General features: G+C 39.8%; 1 protein-coding gene across 1 annotated transcript in view; it reads left to right on the top strand.

The window, feature by feature from the left end:
- The window catches only part of LOC309881363 (uncharacterized protein), a gene marked incomplete at its 3' end in the record, with an annotated part of 93,811 nt that overhangs the window by 31,668 nt on the left and 42,991 nt on the right, over positions 1 to 19,152 (top strand). The window lies entirely within an intron of this gene.

The following is a 19,152-nucleotide window of genomic DNA, read 5'->3' as shown; positions in this document are numbered from 1 at the left end:
TTCTGCTCAGTTACTGTACAGCTGTTACTGTACAGCTGGGAGAACTCAGTAAGTTCCCCAGTTCCTCAGTATATAGTGGAACTTGAAAACAAGTAATTTCCTCTGTTCATCTCACCTGAGCTGCTTTATCTGGTCAATATATTTATGAGTGTGGGCTCTGGATACAGTGAAAGGCAAGTGATATTGGTTTCACCCTTCTGCAGTAGCTCAGTAGAATATTCAGTCAGGACACAGATGCTGACCTTTCAGTTATTTCCTTCCTGTGAGTACTAAAACCCTTATTTCTCACTCTTTGGAAGAATACTCTCACCCCTCATAGCTTAACCATATGTTGAACAGCTGGTAGGAATATTCTTGTGCCTTCCCATTGGAACTGTTCTACTCTACATGTTGTAATAAAGGATCAGCTGAGATGAGAAAGATCACAAGAGAACATTACTCTTCAGTGGTTAAGACCTTGAGGGTAGAGGTGGGAGGGAGGTGGAATAGCTGCAATACAGCTTGTGTCTGCTGTCATTTTGCACAGTTCCTCTACTCAAAAGCTTATTATAGAGTCTACCATCTTGCATCTTCTCTGTTTCTTATTACATCTGCATTCTTCCCAAAGTCTTAAACTACCTCAATTTCCATATGTACATCTTTTCTGCTTCCTCTAATCTGGCTTTTGTCTATCTGCTGCCAAAAGCATTTTATATAAACTTGAGCCAGGCTTCCTAGCTATAAAAGTGATTTACAAGAACATATTAATATATTGTTCTTCTAATTTAAAATAAGTGAACTTTATGGAAAAAAAAAGCAATAAAAGTGGTGATGCAAGTGAGACTGTGAAAGCATCTGGCCAGTGAAATTCCTTTCTGGGAGGTTCCCTTCCTTCCCAAACTAGTACATGGAGCAGTTCACACATCATGCTGTTGCACGTTTCCTCTGTAACTAAAATTGCCTCATTATGTAAGGGAAATTGCTCTGTGTGCTTGTGAGTGGTTCTGTGTGGCAGTCTTGAGGAGAGATGTAAGTTGATGAGAAGCCCAAATTAGAACACATTTAAAAATGAAAAATAAACCTAACTGCTTAATTCCAAGTAACGTTAAGAGGAAAGTTTGCAAGTCACTTCTATCTGCGGCTTGTTTGCAGCTTATGGCCTTTTCTAGCAGGTACCTATGTAAAGTGATTAAAATGCAGTCTCTTAATTTGTGTGAGATTTAAACAGCATGCAATTTTCTCTGGCTGTTTAATATGTGTGAAATAATCTGCCACTCCAATCCCTGGAATTTCATGCTACAGATACATAAATCTATCCCCTTCCCTGTGTTCTTCTAAGAAGAACATCAGACAACACCCTGTACATGCTTGCCTTTGAAAAGACAGAATGGTAAAACTGGTTTCATGGAGTTCCTGTCTGAGAGAATACCATTCTTCAGACATCCTGGATATTAAATGTTTCTGCTTGCTCCCTAGAAAATTAAGTAGTAAAACAAGCTTGTGTGTATGTGAAACCAGTTATAGAAGGCTTCCAGCTGAAAGTGAGTTGTCTGCTTATGCGCAGTCTTGAAAATGTGATTTTTTCACATAATGAAGTCTTCTCTGTTTTTAACATGGGAGCCTATTGGAAAAGTATAGCAACTGTTTGGGAAGATGTGGACCACCATTTTCTACAGCATCTGAACAGCTGCAGCTCACTTCCTTTACTGGTTCAGAAAGGTGACTGACTTAAAAGCAAGTTCATGTCTTGCAAACAGCATTGAGAATCCTTTGAGCTCAAAAGGAATGTTTGATACTTCTGATATCCAAAGAATGCAGTGTTTCTGATAAGAGCTGCACATCATGTTTAAATTCTAAACATTTTATGAGTTCTGGCCCCTGTTTGAAAATAGGGTACCGTAGACAAACTGTGAAGTGACAGATGAAATGTTCAGCCTCTTGGTATAGATTTAAAAGCCTGTACTTAGTATTTGTGTTTGAAAATTTTGGCTGATACTTTTAGTCTCTACAGGTTCCTCTCCTCACAACAAGACATTAGGTATTAACTCCAACCTACCCTGGATATTTATGGTTTATGAAAATTAGGACTTATATAGAAACTATGCCTTCCTTTATATTTAGGGCTCTCTAAGCAAGCAAGTTTTCCTGCGGTAATGCTTATTATCAGTGGAAGCATACAAAATTTTGTTTGCTGAAACCATAAAAGATAGCCTGATATCCCTTTCATTGATTTGCAGGAAACACGAGGCATGGGCTTCAGGAAATAGCTGCTGACAAGGATGAGATTTACCACATAGGCTCATGTGATACAGAAGAGGTTGTGGAGGAAGTTAAATAGTTTTTCAATCCTCATTTTCTTACTGGTTGTGTTCAAGTGGATATTAATTACAAAACATGGGATCCCTGGAAGTAGAAGCACAAGTTCCCTTACTTGAGATAAGGCTAGCACAGATTTTAAATGGAGGCAAATCATTCTTCTGTGTGGTTTGAACTACAGTTAGGAAAATAAAAAGCTTAGAATAAGCTATGTTGTGGTATAGAAATATTTAATACAGACAGCTTTACTGCTGCTCTAACACTGCCTGTGTTAGAAAATAGGTGCATTGAGTTACTTACTTAGAGATATCATCTAAGTGAAGATGTAGTTGCTTGAAGTTTCCAAACAAGTTAGCAGATTTAGAACGAGGAAAAAGTTGTCCACAGCTAAAATGGGTTTGTTTTGTTGAGGATGGTATCCGAGTATTATATGATTTATGATATCTGGTAGTTAATTTAATGACAGTTAGGTAACACTGCTGTTTTTCTAGGTGTATGACCTTGGTCAATTTGCAACCACAATCAATTTTTCAGTTGAAATGGATGTATCTAGAATTCATTTAATCCTCAGTGAGTGAGGTCAATCATATGAAAGATTTTATTTTTTACTGTACAGTAGTTCAGCATGATGGTTGGTAGAAGAACTTTTAAGTACACCTTTAATAAAATAATACTTTAATAGTTGGCATAGTATTGTCAAGACATGAAGCAGCATGCTGCTTTCCTGATGTACCAATACTGCAGAAGCTTTATGCTCTAGTGAACTTCAATTTGTAGAAAAGATTGTTGGGGTGAGATTTACCTAACAAACAGCACATAGCAGTAAGAAAAAAGTGAGGAAATTCTGTTAACATAAGATTTGCATTAAAGAAAAGATGGCAAATGGAGAATATGGCAAAAAGGAACTTGGCTTCTTTCCATGACAGTCTATGGGTTTCACTGTCCTGGAGCTGTGAAACTGGTTTTGTGTGCATGGGGCAGATGGGATATGACAGGCTTAATCTTGTTTTTCTTGTTGTTGGTGACTCACCTGAGCTTTAGTACATGTGATTTGAAGCTCAGTGATTAAACAGCAAGGACTGAAAGGGCATAAGGAATGACATTTCCTGTAAGTCAGAGGGAGTGCTGTTTCCATCATGGTTTGGTATATAGCTGGGAGCCTGAGCAAACCAGGTCTTCTGATTTGGTATTTTCTGCAAGCATGTGTGTTTTCTGAGAACCTTTTTTAGACTATATCATACTTTGTAGGAAAGAAACGGTTTGTGGAGAACCAAAGAGAGCCCATTAAACTAGCTAACCTTTAATGACTCATAAGAATGGTTTGTGTCCTGCCCTGATTTACTGCAAAATCAGAGACAATCAAGCTGGCTTTCAGTCGAATTACTAATGCCAGGCATACACAACAACATTAAGATTGGGTTGCAGTGACTTCTTTCTAGCTTGGAACATTTCCATTTCTTGCTTGAACTGCAACTTTTGGGGCAGCATTTTCTCATCTTCATCTTTCCTCCTGTGGAAAGCTGATTGGAAAGAGACTTTCGCGTGATTCTCTTACAGGATAGACCAGGTGCGGTCAACACAAGCAGAAGTAGTGTTTGGCAAAAGTAAAATTCAACAAATCTTCTAAACTTGGCTCATTTTAGTTTATGGATTTGCCAGATCTTCAGCTTTTTTTTTTTTTTTTTTTTTTTCCCCTAACAAATTTCTGTTGTTTGGGATGTTTAGCTTGAGGGCCTCATCACACAGTATTTTTACGGGCATTTGTGTCTGGGTTCTTTGGGCTGTACTCACAAAGTACCCTGGCACTTGTTAGTTCATTCAAGTTTATAAGGCTCTGCATCTTTGACTTTCTCCATTGCTTAGATCATCCAAATCCAGTTTTCCTCTCTAAAGACAAATAACTATTTTACTTTTATCTCACTGTCAGCTTTTCACAGATTTTCCATTTCTTGTCATGAAAAATTGCTCTAAGAAGGTCTTAGAATTACAATGTAATTATTGCAGTTCTTTCGGGAAGCTGAAAAAGAAGGGTTTTATTGGAAAATAAATTTATTTATTTATTTATTTGTCTTTATTGTTACAATCTTTTCCCTGAGTTATTCCTGAGGTCTTCAAACACAAGTTGCATTTTTTTTTTTTTCTCTCCTTCTGTGCTGGAATACACCCTTATTGTAGATCTGTTTAACTCAAAGAACAGATACAGTAGTTACTTGAATCCCTCCTCAATTCATCCTTGTTTTAAACAAAATTATGGCACCTCTTGGTAAGCATACCAGTGGCTGCATTTTGTTGGAGGACCTTGGTGTGATTTAAAGTGAGCTGGCTTGACTGGTTGCTTTTCTTTTCCAAAAACTGGATGTTTACTGAAGTTGTGAGGAATGGTGTAATGGGGAAGCAAGGCTGGTAAAGTGTTTCAGCTGGTAAGACTGGATCTGACCTATCTTTGTTCCATTCTTTTATTGGGATCTAGTAACTTTCCTTTGCTGTCCTTAGTGTTCAAATTGTACCTAAGAGAAGCTTTGGTCAGCTGGCTCAAAGCAGCAACATGTTGGCGTCTGGGCTTTTCTGGTGAGGTTATTCAATGTGGTGGCAACAGAACATAATAGTGAACATGAATCATGTCTAATTCTGTCTTGCCATTAAAGTGTGAGCAAACAGTTGGAATTGTGTAGTATCCAGAAGGATGAACCAATGTTTCTGGCTCTCTAGGTGTAAGAATTGTATCTGTTCAAAGTGGTGAGGAAAGCTTTAAAAGCTTTCAAGTTTTGGAGGGGAGGTTAAAATTGTAATTAGTCAGGTTTGTACCTGTATGCATCTATCAGTGAACGTTTTATTTCCTGGCAGTTGTGCTTCCTTTGGCAGGATTTCATTCTTCTCTTAAAGTCAGTGTGACAAGCCTGGGTATTTGGCCAGTGTCTGAGAGGTAGAACTTGATCCATGATGAATGTGAAAAGTTTCTGTCCCAAATACGTCAGATGCATGCAAGAAGAGATCTTACTGTGAGTAGACAGGGAGTGCTACATCATAGGCATCCCTTTTCTGTTCATCCAAACCTAACAATACCTTACCAAATGGGAAATAATCCACGTAACACTCAACAATGGGAATAACTGGAAGGGCAGCAAGTGCCAGATGCCAGTCAGGAATGTCATTTGGTGCTTGGCATTTAACAAGTGCAAATATCTGTTGGACCTCAGTGGGCAGAATTAAGAATACAATGACAATTTACAATCTGAGTAAAATGCAAAGGACAATAACAGAAGGCAATACTAACAAAATTCCTGAAGTGCAAAAACTGAATATATAATGACATTGTGTGACAGATATTCTGGGGCAACTACATACTCAGTGGGCAGATTAGCAATTTAGGATTGTGTGATAGTTTTCTCACTGTGATGATGCCACTCTGAAATCTGAGCAACAACGAATGTATCTGTTTTCAAGTGACTCTGCTTGTCCAAGTTCAGTCCATAAACGTGAGCTTGTAGCTCATAATGCACCTGGAAACATTACATGGTCAGTGCACATCTCTCCATATTCATTCTTGGATCTAACAGTGGGTAGGAAGCAGGCCTTTGTTGAACTCACTGGGACTCCTGATAAAGCCTTGCATGTTCTCAGAGAGCATAGCCTGAATGAGGGGGAATGGCTATCTGTGACTCTTGCCATCTCTGGAAAGCAGCACACATTGAACGAACCCTTCTAACGTATGAAGAAATGTGAAGAATGACAAAACTTGACAAGACTTACAGTTCTTAAACTCCTAGCCAATAGAATGGGATTGTGCGAAGAACTTTAAATTTTCACTTTGGAAAGCGTTTTTGCTCCTTACTGTTGTCCAGAGCAGAGAAAGGCCAAATGTTAGAATTAGAAAGGTAACTAGAACAAAACTGTATTTCACTTCTTATACTACTGGGACCAGACTAATAGTCTTTGGGTAGAAGTTAGCAACTGTATATGTCTTTGCTGTTTCCATAAGTCTAACTGCCACAATAACTCTCAGCTCGTTTTAATTTGTACATGCCCTGGCTTTTCTTGAAAACTAGAACCATATCAATATCCCCACGCTGTACATTTTGTGGAGATTATTCTAAGGACCTGTATGCTTTGCAGCTATAGCAGACCTTGAGTTACTAAAATAATGGCCATGAAAGTGCAGCTGCCTGATATCATCCTGAGTTCCTCAGCAGACTGCTACAGGTTGTGCTGAAATGCACGTAGTCTTTATTATTATTACAGCATCAATATAGCCTCATAATTAGTGCAACTCTACTGGCTTGTGAAGCAGGCCAGTATTATAAAGGTTGAGTAGAGGTCTAAGTATTTGATTTGGTATCTTTAACAAATACGCCCAGTTTTCCAAGATTCATCCAACTTGGATACATCATAGAGAAGAAGTAGAGAAAGAGAAAAATTCCTGTTGGGATGAAAGAGTAGTAGTGCTTACACGGTTACAAATAGTCTCTTTTCATTCCATGCTTACACTGCTTGACAACACTCCAAGTTCAACAGGAACTTCTGCAGTCCCCAGCCATATTACTCCAGTGGATACACAAACGCCTTAGAACACAGCAAGCTGAAAAACAGCATGTAAAATGTACCTTCAGTACCAGTTGTGTCTGCTATCAAGAAATGTATTACAAGTCTTGCGGTACTGATCAGTGGAAAAGGTTGAATTCTAAGACATGAATTTAATTAATACCAGCAGCAGAGTTAATACACACACAGTTATTTCTTGGATCACATACTAAATGTGCGACAGTGACTTGGAACAGCTCAAAGATGAATAGGTTTTGTTGCCTGAGAAAGAGGTCCCAACAGATGGTCTAGTGCAGTATCAGCTCTGCAGCTGTAACTGCATTAATGCAATCACTAACAGAGCTTTATTTTTGTTTCACAAATTTGTTTCTTTGATCTTGAATGCAGACCTGAAGAAATGATGGCAACAGGAGCAAGTTAGGCTGGTAGTCTATGAACTTCATCCTCCCTTCTCCCTGCGCATGGCAGTTCCAGCCTGCAGCAGCTTCTGTTCCAGTTCTCATCTTCCTTTCTCCTATCTTGGTCATTTGCAGTGAACCAGGTGCATTGCAGTTGTGCAAGCAACTGGTGAGGCTTGCTTTAGACTGTTCTCCTGTGTGACTAATTCAGGATTCCAAAATATTCAAGTTAAAGTGATTCTGGGGGCTTTTGACACCTGTCCATTAAGGTGTTACTATTTGCCGTCTGTATTATGACTCAAGTACAAGGTCACAACATGCATAACAGCTACTAGGAAGTTGCCAAGAGGAATTAATGCTAGTAACTGTGTGTCTTTTACTCCTGTCAAGTGCTGTGCCTTGCTAGGAAAGAGATGCATACCTTCTTATTTTAATTTGATTCTTTCTCATCTTTGTTTGACCACTTATGTATGGGGAGTTTCAAGAAAAAGCTGTTCATAAAAGCAGAGCAACACATGGGATTTCCAGTGGTGACTAAGTCTATGTGTATTGTGTAGCCATTGTCTATGTATACACAATCTAATTATTTCTGCTACAAGTGAAAGCATACAATGCTAACACCTTGGTTGAAGACATATTGGTTAACAAGAACAACATTTTTATGCTAATCAAAGGAGTAATTTTACAACGAGTACAAGTACTTTGTTTTTCTTGGTTTTGATGTGGTTATTGACTGAAGAACTAGCCCCATCTCAGATAACTAACCTTGTGATGTCACCTGCTTGGGAGGAAAGCTCTCAAATTTCTCACTCCCCAGTGATCAGCTGTGGGATCTCATCGGAGAGGGACACAGTAGTTTATGGAAATTTCTCTGCTGTGTGTGCACTGTCCATTTCTGGAATCATTTCCAGAGCTTCTGCTCCAGACGAACTTCCCCATAAGGTACTCTGCCTCTGCCACACACAATAAACTTATGAGATTAGAAATCTGAATGCCACAAGCCCTTGAAACAGTATCATTGTCCTAACCAGCAACTATCAACTAATTAAAAAGCATTATCGTATTCCCTTTCTTATCAGATCTCCCCAAAGGCCTGTTTTTTCTTGATTCCAGTAGAGTCAGGCCCTTACAGCGGGATTGCATACTAGACAAGGACTCTAACCTGAAAACAGTCTTTTAAAAGCCTTGATATTGGCTGTTTTCATTTTCAGTCTCTCATCAGACTGAGAGTACAGAGTGCTGGTTTATGTCTCTATATGTCTGGGTTTCTATTGGCTTGGCACTATAGCATTAGCTCTTCATCTGGCATCACTGTATCTCAACCTGCTGTGGGTGCCGGCAGTTTCTGTGTATTTGGGGCTGATACAAAGTTAGGAAAATGGATTTTATGTCCAGTGTAGGGTACGTTAAGAAGGATGGTCTGGATTCTCATGTGCACCACTGTAATGTTTCCAGCCATGTAGGGGAGGTATTAACAGCAAACTTGAATCCGAGATAATGGTTATAACTTTGAAACAGTTGTCTAAAACCATACCAATAGCTCCCTATTGGACTAAGTTACCAGGCATCCAATTCCAAGTTACCTATGCTTCTAGTTTAGAAGAGTATCTTGGAGATCTAACAAGCTCTACATTGACTTTGTGAGATTCATAGCAAGTCTGCTTTTTTTCACAATCTGTGCACAGTCTTGAATAGAAGTGTCAAACTGGAGCAAAACTACCTTCATCTGCCTATGGGACTGAGCATGTGTTGACAGCAGTGACATTTCTTCTGGCTGTGGCATCACCAGCAACTCCCAGTGCATGTGGTGAGACAATCAGTGCTGGGTGCCTTTACTGAACACATTTGTAGCTTCCTTTTAGGGTTAGATACATGGCTGTTGCTGCTCAGATTTTATTATTTTTCTGTAGAAGCTCACAATTAAAACAAGCTCTTCATCTGTCCTGTCATGTAAACTATAGCCCGAGAAGTTCTTAGTTGCTGTTTGCTGATGTGTGTCATCAATGGGATTTTCTTGGGTGATGGTGGCCAGTGTTGATACATGGAGATTTCTGGCTTAGCAGTCCAAATATTTACTGAGCTGAGAGGTGAGGCTGTGGTAAAGCACAGAAATAACCATCTCAGCTCCCCAGAGTGCAGTTTCTCATTTTAAGTCCTGAATCTCTCACCTTCTATGAAGACAGAAAACTTACATTACAGGAGGGAAATTCAGGAGGATTCGAAGAGTACTTGAACCAACATGTTAGGCTGCATCAAGAGGTATAGTTTTATGATAATGGGAACCAAATGAAGTGCCTAAGGGCAAATAAGTAATTACACAGTAGATGAAAGTGTCTGACATGATCATTCAGAAATTAGAAGACCTGTTTGGTCGCATAAGTCATCTTGCTCAGGCAGTTAGTGATGGCTGCCTGCAGTATATGTCCTTTACCTCCCAGGTCAATGTGACAGGTAAAGTCTTCATTGCTCGAGCTTGTTGTTTCCAACTGCAGCATTTCAGAATATGAGTCTGGGGATATGAGTGATGATTTCACTAAGCCATATTAAATGTCCTTTTTAGTAGAGGATATTTGTCTTTACTGACATGAGAACATTAACATCTCTAAACTTTGTATTCTAAGGGGAAGGCAACATACAGCAAAAATTGCTGTTGTGTAACTAATTACCATCCTGAACTACGGCCCGCTTCCTCAAAACACAGAAGTTGCTCCTTGGAGCAAATGATGCTCTCAGAAAAGGCAAGAAGACAGGTCCAGTCCCCATCCTCACTTTATGCTATGCATTATGCACATAAGACTTCTTGTGTTTGACCCTTGCAGCTATTAAGCTGGAATGACTATCAGCATATTTTCTAACATTTTGTTGTTTTGGAAGCCAACATGATAGAATTTACATAATATCCATCTATGTTAAACTAACCCTAGTGAAAGGTAAATGAAGTAGTCAAATATTTGAAATCATGTGAAGAAAAGTGTTCGACCAGTACAGTAGTGGAGTTTCAGTGTCACTTGCCTGTCTTTAGAGAATCCCAGTCTCAATGCTCCACAGGGTTTTGGTACCTAATATTAGGCAGATGTCTGTGTTTAAGACATCCCATACTGCCTGATCTGCTGGAAGCAGTGTCTCTATGTTTGGGTCCATGTCTTTTTTTCTTGTATTTATTTATTTATTGGTTTTAGTGCCAGTTTAAACAGTAATCTGTGTCTGTGGCAGCAAATGGCAAAATGGATTTTTTTTTGTTTTGTGATTCTGTGACAGTTTTCAGCTGCTGTTCTTTAAAAAGCAGAAAGAGCATGCAGATTTAGGTAACGTTATCACTAAGATACACTATCTTAACTATAAGCAACAGTGACTGGAAATGGGCACTTGGGGATTAACAGCTATATGCCTGTGCTGACAGGAATACATCCCCATTGAGCAAATGAAACATCAGGATCATGCACTAAAAAATAATCGCTGTGATTGTCAAGGGACATGTCCCTTACGTCAAGGGACAAACTCCTCACTCTGAAAATAGACTCCATAATAGCGAATGGGCTCTGTAATAGTGAACACCTGGGAACCCATGGTTTGCTTTTAAGCAGGGGGTAGGGAGAGAGGTGGGCAGTGAGAAACCATGAAAGGTTAGCTACAAAAAAACAGTGTACTGGCAGCAGGCTGACGTTCTAGAAAATGCACAATTTTAGGCATTTTTTTATACATTTACAAATCAAAGTTACTGTCATTAGTAACTTTGTTCATTAGATGTAGAATAAAGGGGGAAGGGAGACCTTTTAGTCATTTGCACGTATCCTAACACAGATTAATCCAGGCTGCAGCTTCTCTTGGTTATGCTAGGTCTGCCGGTTGTTGCAGAGCCAGACACCCACCCAGCTGCTCTCTCACTCCTCAGCGGGACAGGGGAGAAATAAAATGATGAAAAAGCTCCTGGGTTGAGATAAAGGCAAAATTACCACCATGGGCAAAGCAGACTCAACTTCAGGAAAGTTAATTTATCACCAGTTAAAACAGCGTTGTATGGAGAGAAACACAAACTGAGAGACCTTCCCCGCACCGCTCCCCGGCGGAACCTTCTGGAACCATCTGGAGCAGGCTGGAACCAGCCGGAACCAGCTGTGTCTGGCGTGAGGCAGCCCCGGCCTCTCCTCACAGAGCCCCTGAAGCCACCTGGGCACGGGTGCCGCATTTAACCTGTATTGTTCGGGTAGGTGAAGAGGCTAACATAGCCAATAATGCTGGGCTGAGATGCAGGTTTGCAAAGGGCTGATTTCTAGGAAGTTTCTTGCAATTTTTGTGAAGTTTTGGACAGCAGGCTTCCCATAATAGCACTGTTGTCTTTAAAGAGTGGCAGGATTAGGGGAGTGAGTACAGTCTGCACATCCTATTTGGTGAAGCAGAATGAAGTAAACTAGTCCAAGAAATGTAGCAGTCTCTGAAGAAAAGATCTCATGATTTACTGGAATCTGGTGAAAAGGTCAAATATCCTTATTTCCAGCCCCAAACAAGTAAAGTATGGGTGAATAGGGTGGGAGATAAGCATTTCAGAACCTGAAACGGGAGTCAAGAGCTGTGGCAGCCCCCCGGACAGAGGCAATGTCCTGCTTTTGGGGCGCTGTTTGCAGCGAAGGAGGCTCTCTAGGAAGTAGAAATACTTCACGCATGTAAGTTGCTTTTTTACTAAAACAACTTCACACACAAATATGGCTTCATTTTCCCTTTCATTTGTGAAAAATAAATGCCAAGGTGGCTCAGAGGTGGGCTACTCTTAGTGGCCATCTCCTTCTGCTGCCAGCCTGAGCTCAGCTTCGGCTTCAGCTGCGCCTGGGCTGCGAAGCTCCCTGGGCCAGCAGGCAGGAAGGGTGAGTGCCTGACAGATCTCCAATAAGTGGAGCATAAATGAAAGATGGTAACTTCAGAATTAATTGTGAAAAGTCATCTTCAATTTCAACTTCAGAATTAACAAATAAAAGCATTGAAAATACTCCATCTGGGCCCACTCACTTCTTAGGACATTTTAAAATGTCCATTTAAAAAAAATGGATTTTTAATTGTTGTTGGGTTTTGAGACTTTTTAGGATTTAGGTCTGTTGTTTACCTCCCAATTTCTTATCTAAATTCTACTTAAAAATATTGCTACATATATATATTATTGATGAGTATATCTTTTAAAATTGAGATTTAAGGGAAAGCCCTTCGTTAATCCATGAAATCCTGTGAGATAGCAGGACTGATTTCATTGAAGAAATACTGCCGTTTGGCAAATCAAACCACTGACTTTATTGTATTTCCAGCCTTATGTTGCAATTTAGAAATTACTGGTCCGGTTTCTAACAAGTTAGGTGTGTCCTTCCTTATGACTGGGTATACTTAACTTACGCCGTTCCCACAATGGCAGAAAAAATGTGTATATGTTAAAATATGGCTTCCTGCTCTAAAGTATTTGATTTATGCATAAAAGTCTCATTTGCATGTCCTACCAAAACAAAAATATTTCTATTTAAAATAGAGCAGCAAGAAGAATGGCTGCTGGAAGCTACAGAGGGGTTTGCGGTATTGCAAATCCAAGGCATGTGGGGGACGTGGTTGCTGGTGGGCGGTGACACAGAGATCCTCCATTGCACAGGGTGGATCAGAGAGTGTGTTTCATGTTAGAGTGGGTGTTCCTCTCTGCGGGTGTTCTGGGACGTCAGCTGTGGTGTCGGATTTTCTCCCTCCTCCTGCGTTGATGTGCTGGATGCACAGCACATCTGTCTGCTTAGCCTAATTTCTCTCCTGTAGCCAGCAGCACAGAGTATCAGGAACTACTCTGGAACAGGTCCCTCAAACATCTCTTCTTGGTGTGAAGATTTTAGTGTCAGGTATTTTGAATAGTTCAAATATAAGCTATGGATCAATTAAAAATAAACGAAAGCATGCAATAACAGTCTGGGTCTGACAGTTGTTGAGGTGTAGAGTGATCCTGCTCTGAGAACTTGTCTGCAGTGTGTATTTCCTGTCTTCAATGCCAGTCTCAGTAGACTACCTGTAACTCTCAGTCCTGGCAATTTAATGTTGAAAGATTTTTTTTACTACATGGCATAAATTGTACCTCTGTGTTGTTGAATGTTACTGAAACACAGATAGTCTTTAAGATACGTTACTGTAAAGTGAGAGAGAAGAAGAAACTGAAAAATGTCTGTACTCTTCTGCATTTCAAAAGACTTGTTCTGCAATTTGCCCTCACCTTTAAAAGCAGTAGCTAGAAAGCTCATACTGTGGGAGCCTTTGCTTTTAAATGCTGCAGCATGCATAATGCTCACTGATTGAACTTTAAGTTGGCAAAAAGGGAAAGCTGGGGGGGATGTAAGGGAACATGTGCTGTCCTTTGTAGTTCCAGTTCTTTTAGAAGCACTCACAAATAGCTTTAGTTTCTTTAGCAAATACAATGGCATCATTCTGGGCATGCCTAGTAGAAGTGTTCTGGGGCTAGTAAACTGTGAACAAACCTGTTTGCATTGCTGTACTGTACAGCACAGCACAGATAAGCCCTAATTGTTATGCAACTCCTTAGCATAAGCTCCTGGCATGGCTCACATGCTTCTCTTGTACTAAGACCGTCCAAAATAGCAACAAGAAAGCATGTAACTAAAGACACAGCAGGAGTGGAGGAATTCACCCAGGCCTTGGATGTTCTAAAGATTGAACAATTCCTCATTTTAAACCTTCCAAAATGTTAAGCATAATGTATTTTCTTCGGAGCTTCTTCAAGGTAAGCAATTTCAAACTTTTCCTAAGTGTGGGAGTTTGTTTGGTTTAGTTTTGTTTTGAGAGACTTAGATCTGAAGTCGTTCTAAGGGAATGTAGAAAGTAGTTGTCTTGAGAACTGATGCCCACTAAGTGAGTGCGTTCACCAAGTTTGCAACTTGCTTTGCTGTGTTAACATTTGATTTGTTGTAGAAAGTGGTTATTTTCTGTTAGAATAAAGAGGAAATGCTTTTTTTTGGCTGTATGTTGGGAGATTCTTATATGATGAAAACCATAACATTTATGGTGCAAGCCACATCCGTAAACAGGGAGTTGTAGTGGCAGCAAATGCATTTTATGAGGCAAAAACAAATTATAATTTGTTTTTATTACATTTTCCTGAAGTGTTTTTTGTATTTTAAGCATGCTAGATTGACTGATTGAATGCTACTATCATTGAAAACATTTTAGGTACAAAATAAATTACAAAATGTTGCACAGAAGTGTAAATTTATCTTTCATATTATTAAAACCAGATCAAAAAATCGAAGCCTCAGTGATGGGTATGTAACTCTCTGGGGACAGTTTCATTCCTGTGAATCTAACAACCTCAGCAGTGCTGTGACTGAGGACGTGCTGCTGGCTGCTGTTGGGCTGAGGTGGCTGTTTCACGCGGAGCACCGGCTGTGGCATTCATCCTGTTCAGAGTGACGGCTTGGTGCTGGCTGGAGCGCGTGTTGCAGGTTTCGCTGGAAGCGTGCACTGTGAAATGCCTAGATGATTTGGGGAAGTGTGGGTCAAGGGAAATGGAAGTTTAATTGGATTAGCAAATATTGGATTATTCTGTGATCTAAAATGTTAGAATTTGAAGAGTGATAGAGAATTATGCTGACTTAGAAGGAACACACTTAAGGAACGAAGCAATTGTAATGAGCTGAATTCCCACTTGCCATTATGTTCTCACTGACACATTTTCACATCAAATTATTTCTTGGTAAAGTATGCTGCAGGATTGCAGCCACTCATGTAAAGTCAGCAGTAAATCTCAGAGCAGGGTGGCTCTGTGGAAACCAACTGCTGTTTGCTGGAACAGTGAGAAAAAATTTAATTTTTCTACCTAAAAATGTGTAGAAAAATCACCCTGCCCGCTCTGCCCTGCAACTGCCTGCTCATTCATAAAAAACCTGTAACACTTCTAAGTGGAAGGTAGGCCTCATTTTGGCAACCTTTGATAGGGGGATTGTGTGGAGCTTGTCTTGAAAATTATCTACATTTGCATTGAGAATATCAACGTACCTTTTTCTGAATTACTGTGTTACTGTAAGCACTGCATTCTTTGGGAAGGAAAAGCGAGGGACAGGAAAAATACAATAGGAAGGTTTTTCTCCAGTACTGGGATACAGCTATTGTCTCATCATACTTGTATTGCTGTTTCATCACATGACAAGCCTACAACTTCAAAAATTAACTTCATAAAACATGTTGCTTAGGTGTATTTAAATATCTTTAAGGTGACAGTGCTTCTCACTACTTAAGAGCATTTATTTATTTATTACAAAAACACCAGACATCTACAGTAGTGTTAAGACACTAGTTCTTGAGAAAAACGGGACCAAGTAAAAGTGGTAGCTGTCATCTGTATTATGTTGATAACTGGACCCATTCTGAAAATTATCATTTGAATTTGTAGCAGCTTTGTGCCATCTCTATTGGTTTCAGATTGAAATATTGACAGGTCAGTTAATATCTAGTGGTTTCATTTTGTGTTTATTGTCTTAAATCTAAGTTGGCTAAGTCTGACAGACTTCTTCCAAATTGGAAGGTAATTTAAGTGTATTGTAATTACAGTTTCAACTTTTTGTTTGTTTGTTTATGAATTTTTCTTGGAACAGAAAGCTCTTAACTGAAAGCTGACCTGGAGGCAATGTGTAGCTGTCTTTTGCTGCTCCTGTGCACCATGCTGCACTATGACATTCTTGTGATTTGGGTCATATTAAAATGACCCAAATATTGGTCATATAATATTGGGTCATATTAAAATGACCCAAATAGCTTGAAAAGCAATTTTGAGGTCTTAACCATATTTCTCAGTCAGATTTTATTTCTTAACATCCCCATATTTGCAGCTGGGCACTTGAAAAGTATCACCCTCTCCTGACTGAAAGGCCAAACAGCTAATAAGCCTGCCCTTGGCTTTGAGGTAAATGCTGCTAACCCTAAGGTCACTGTTGTGCTCCTTGCCCTCCTCTGGAAGTCAAATCAGCTGCTGCTGCTGCTGGGAGAAGCAGGAGGAAGTGGAGCTGGCATGAGCCTGCTCCTGCAGCTGCAGGAGGGAGCTGCAGCCCCCAGAATGCCCCTATCTGTTTCTAGTCAGAGGGATTGCATAGCAGCTGTGGCTCTAAAAGCCCTAGGAGTCTTCAGCAGCTTGGTAGGGCCGCCTTCTAGCATGACTGTTTTCTGGTAGAGCCAGGGATCTGGAATAAGGCTGGACACTGAAGAGACACCATCATTAGCTATTAACCCAACTCTCCATCCTAACTTTTCATTCTTGCCCTTTCTAGGTGTGAAATACTTGGAACTATATCTCGAAGGCACAGGACACTGGGTAATCAGAGCTAGTGACTATCCCATTCTGCCCCAATTTCACTGTCCCAGGCTATTTAAAGTGTTGCATCCTTGCTTTTAGACATATAGGCACCTGCATGATATTAGAAGTGTACAGAGCTTGTGTTTATGTTAGGCCCACGACAGCTTCATGCAGCTGGGATTTTACTATGTGTAACGGTGTGCCAGCATCACAGGTCCTTTCACTGCCTGGTCAAAGTAGACACAAAATTGCTAGTGCATCTGATCTTCTGAAGATGTATCAGCAGCGACGTGCTGATATATCTTAGCCAATCAAGATTTTTATCTCCTGTAAGAATCCATTTAAAGGCTTAATATGTTTATTTTTGGTTCTGCCAAGATAAGTAGAAAAAGATATTGATGTTGTTACAGATGCAGTACTGCATTGTTTTCAGCTGCTGTTTTTTTTTTTTTTTTTTTTTTTCTCATTAATTTAAATAACCCTTTCTTTGAAATATTCTGTATATCTGTCCACTTGATGTGAAAATATTAAGTTTTCACAGAAACGTACAGAAATCAAAATGTAACTCCTTATTGAATGAAAATCAGAACTGGCTCAGATGATCCATAATTGGTCAGTTTTTGTGAGGTGCAATACCAAAGTTCTAAGGTATAGTTTACTGTTTACTTTAACTTCAAAACCAGAAAATGCTGGTTAGTACTGCTGTATTTCATGATAGCCATAATAATAATCTTGTTTTCACTGTTGGCGTGGAGCATTTCTAAACAAGCAGCCTGTTGCAGTTATTTTCAATTCCTGTCTAATACCATTGGTACAGCTGTAAACAAGGCACGGATGCAGATTTGCCACTAATACCTTTAAAGCCTCTAAAATAGTATGGCTATTGTTCTCTCTGAACCAAAGCTCCAGGCCACTAATACCAGCTAAACAATTCCTGGCCACTTTAAAAGGCCAGTCTATGCCTGAGCAGCCAGGCGCAGGCAGAGCTTTTAGGAGCCCTGCTGCTGCTCTCATAATAGCTGTCAGAGCACTGCACTGGCATTTCTGCTCAGCATTGTCAGAGGCAAATGGCAAGGTTACGGCAGCATCCCGTTTTCTGATGTAGTGTATCTTAGGCAGTCCCACCAGGTGAATAGAGACAATGCTGGTAGAGCCCCTTGTTCTGGGTACTGGTGATAGAGCTGTGGGCTTGCACATTGTAGGATTTAAAGGAGTGCCTTGTTGTGCATTCCTTGAAGACTAGTTGTTGCAATAAGAGCTTTTCCTAGCTTAATCAGAAAGGATAAAAAAGGCTCTGGGGGAACAATACCTAGGCAGAAGATCGTGTTTACATTTTTACAAATGGTTTGAGATTGCAGCTCTTGCTCATATCTCTGAACTATTCCCTATAAATTCAGTGTGTTCCAGTGTGCTCTTCAGTTTAAGAGCAAATCAGCAGATTTGCTCTTAAAGCAACAGGTTTAACTAAATTTGGAATATTTTACCACAGCATACAATGATCTTCTTAAAGCAGTCTTGCACAGCTGTAGAACATCCTAAATTCATGTTGGATTCAGTTTTCAAAGTATTTCATGCATTTCTCTGTCTCAATGGCCACAACTTTCTTTTAATTCTGGTCAGAAATCTGTGCGCCTTCTGCTCAGTTAGTTTTTGCAGCCTATTCAGCTTAGACTTTGGATCTGAACCTGGATTTGCTGATTCTTTCTTTGAACAGTATGCAAAGCTCAGATTTACATGCATCAGACTGAAGAGTTGGTCCACAATATATGTGTTTCTCTGAGGGATTTTTGTTCTGGTTTAAGAAATCAAATATGATATATGTAGAAGTTTTAGGTCTTGCATCTGTCTCATTAGAGATTCACTTATCCTGAAAAGTTAGGTGTCTGTCCACACCTTGTGTTTTATTTTTTTATGACTTATAAAATGACTGTCATTATTATGACTATCAGTCTTTTACCTGGGCTAGTCTTTGTCAGTTTCAGCCTTGGCACCTCTAAAATACCTGTAAAATGGACAGTAAAATAATGTCTGGTTATTCTGCTCTTCAGGTCAGCCTCTTATTCCCTACCAGTGAAACTATAGCAGAGATTTTTAAACAAGGAGTTCTCCTTTCAGGTGGACCTGTACCACTTTCATAGAGGCAGAGACCCTGCTGTGTACCCTTGCAGAAGTCAGAATTTCGTACTGATGAAAATGTGCCTTGTCATCTGCAGGTGTGTTGGTTCTGTTATAAGCTGTAACATTGCTGTTACATGTCTTGTCTTGGATGTACCATATTTAATTGAAAAATGGCTGTGGATGTTGCCACAACCTTTGCCTAAAAGTAAGGCATGACTGTTACATACAGCTGTTTTAAAAATGTGTTTATCAGTTGTTCATCATCTTATCTAGACAGTGTGGTGTGTGGTATACTACTGCGATCTTTGAGCATGCTCAATTATCTGGCACAATGGTGTAGATATCTTAATGGTGTATTGACCTTTCGCATCCAGTGAGCGTGTAGAATCTCAGGTTTCAGACTTCTAGGTGTCCAGGTGATCCTGTACAGTTGGATTTTCCATATGCCAATGCTCCAGCTTTCTGAATAGCACCAAAAACTATAAAGAGACA

The sequence above is a fragment of the Aythya marila genome (genome assembly GCF_965140915.1).
Source record: "Aythya marila genome assembly, chromosome: 9".
NCBI lineage: Eukaryota > Metazoa > Chordata > Aves > Anseriformes > Anatidae > Aythya > Aythya marila.
Note: the sequence above shows the minus strand (reverse complement) of the source record. Positions and strands in the feature narration are given on the sequence as shown.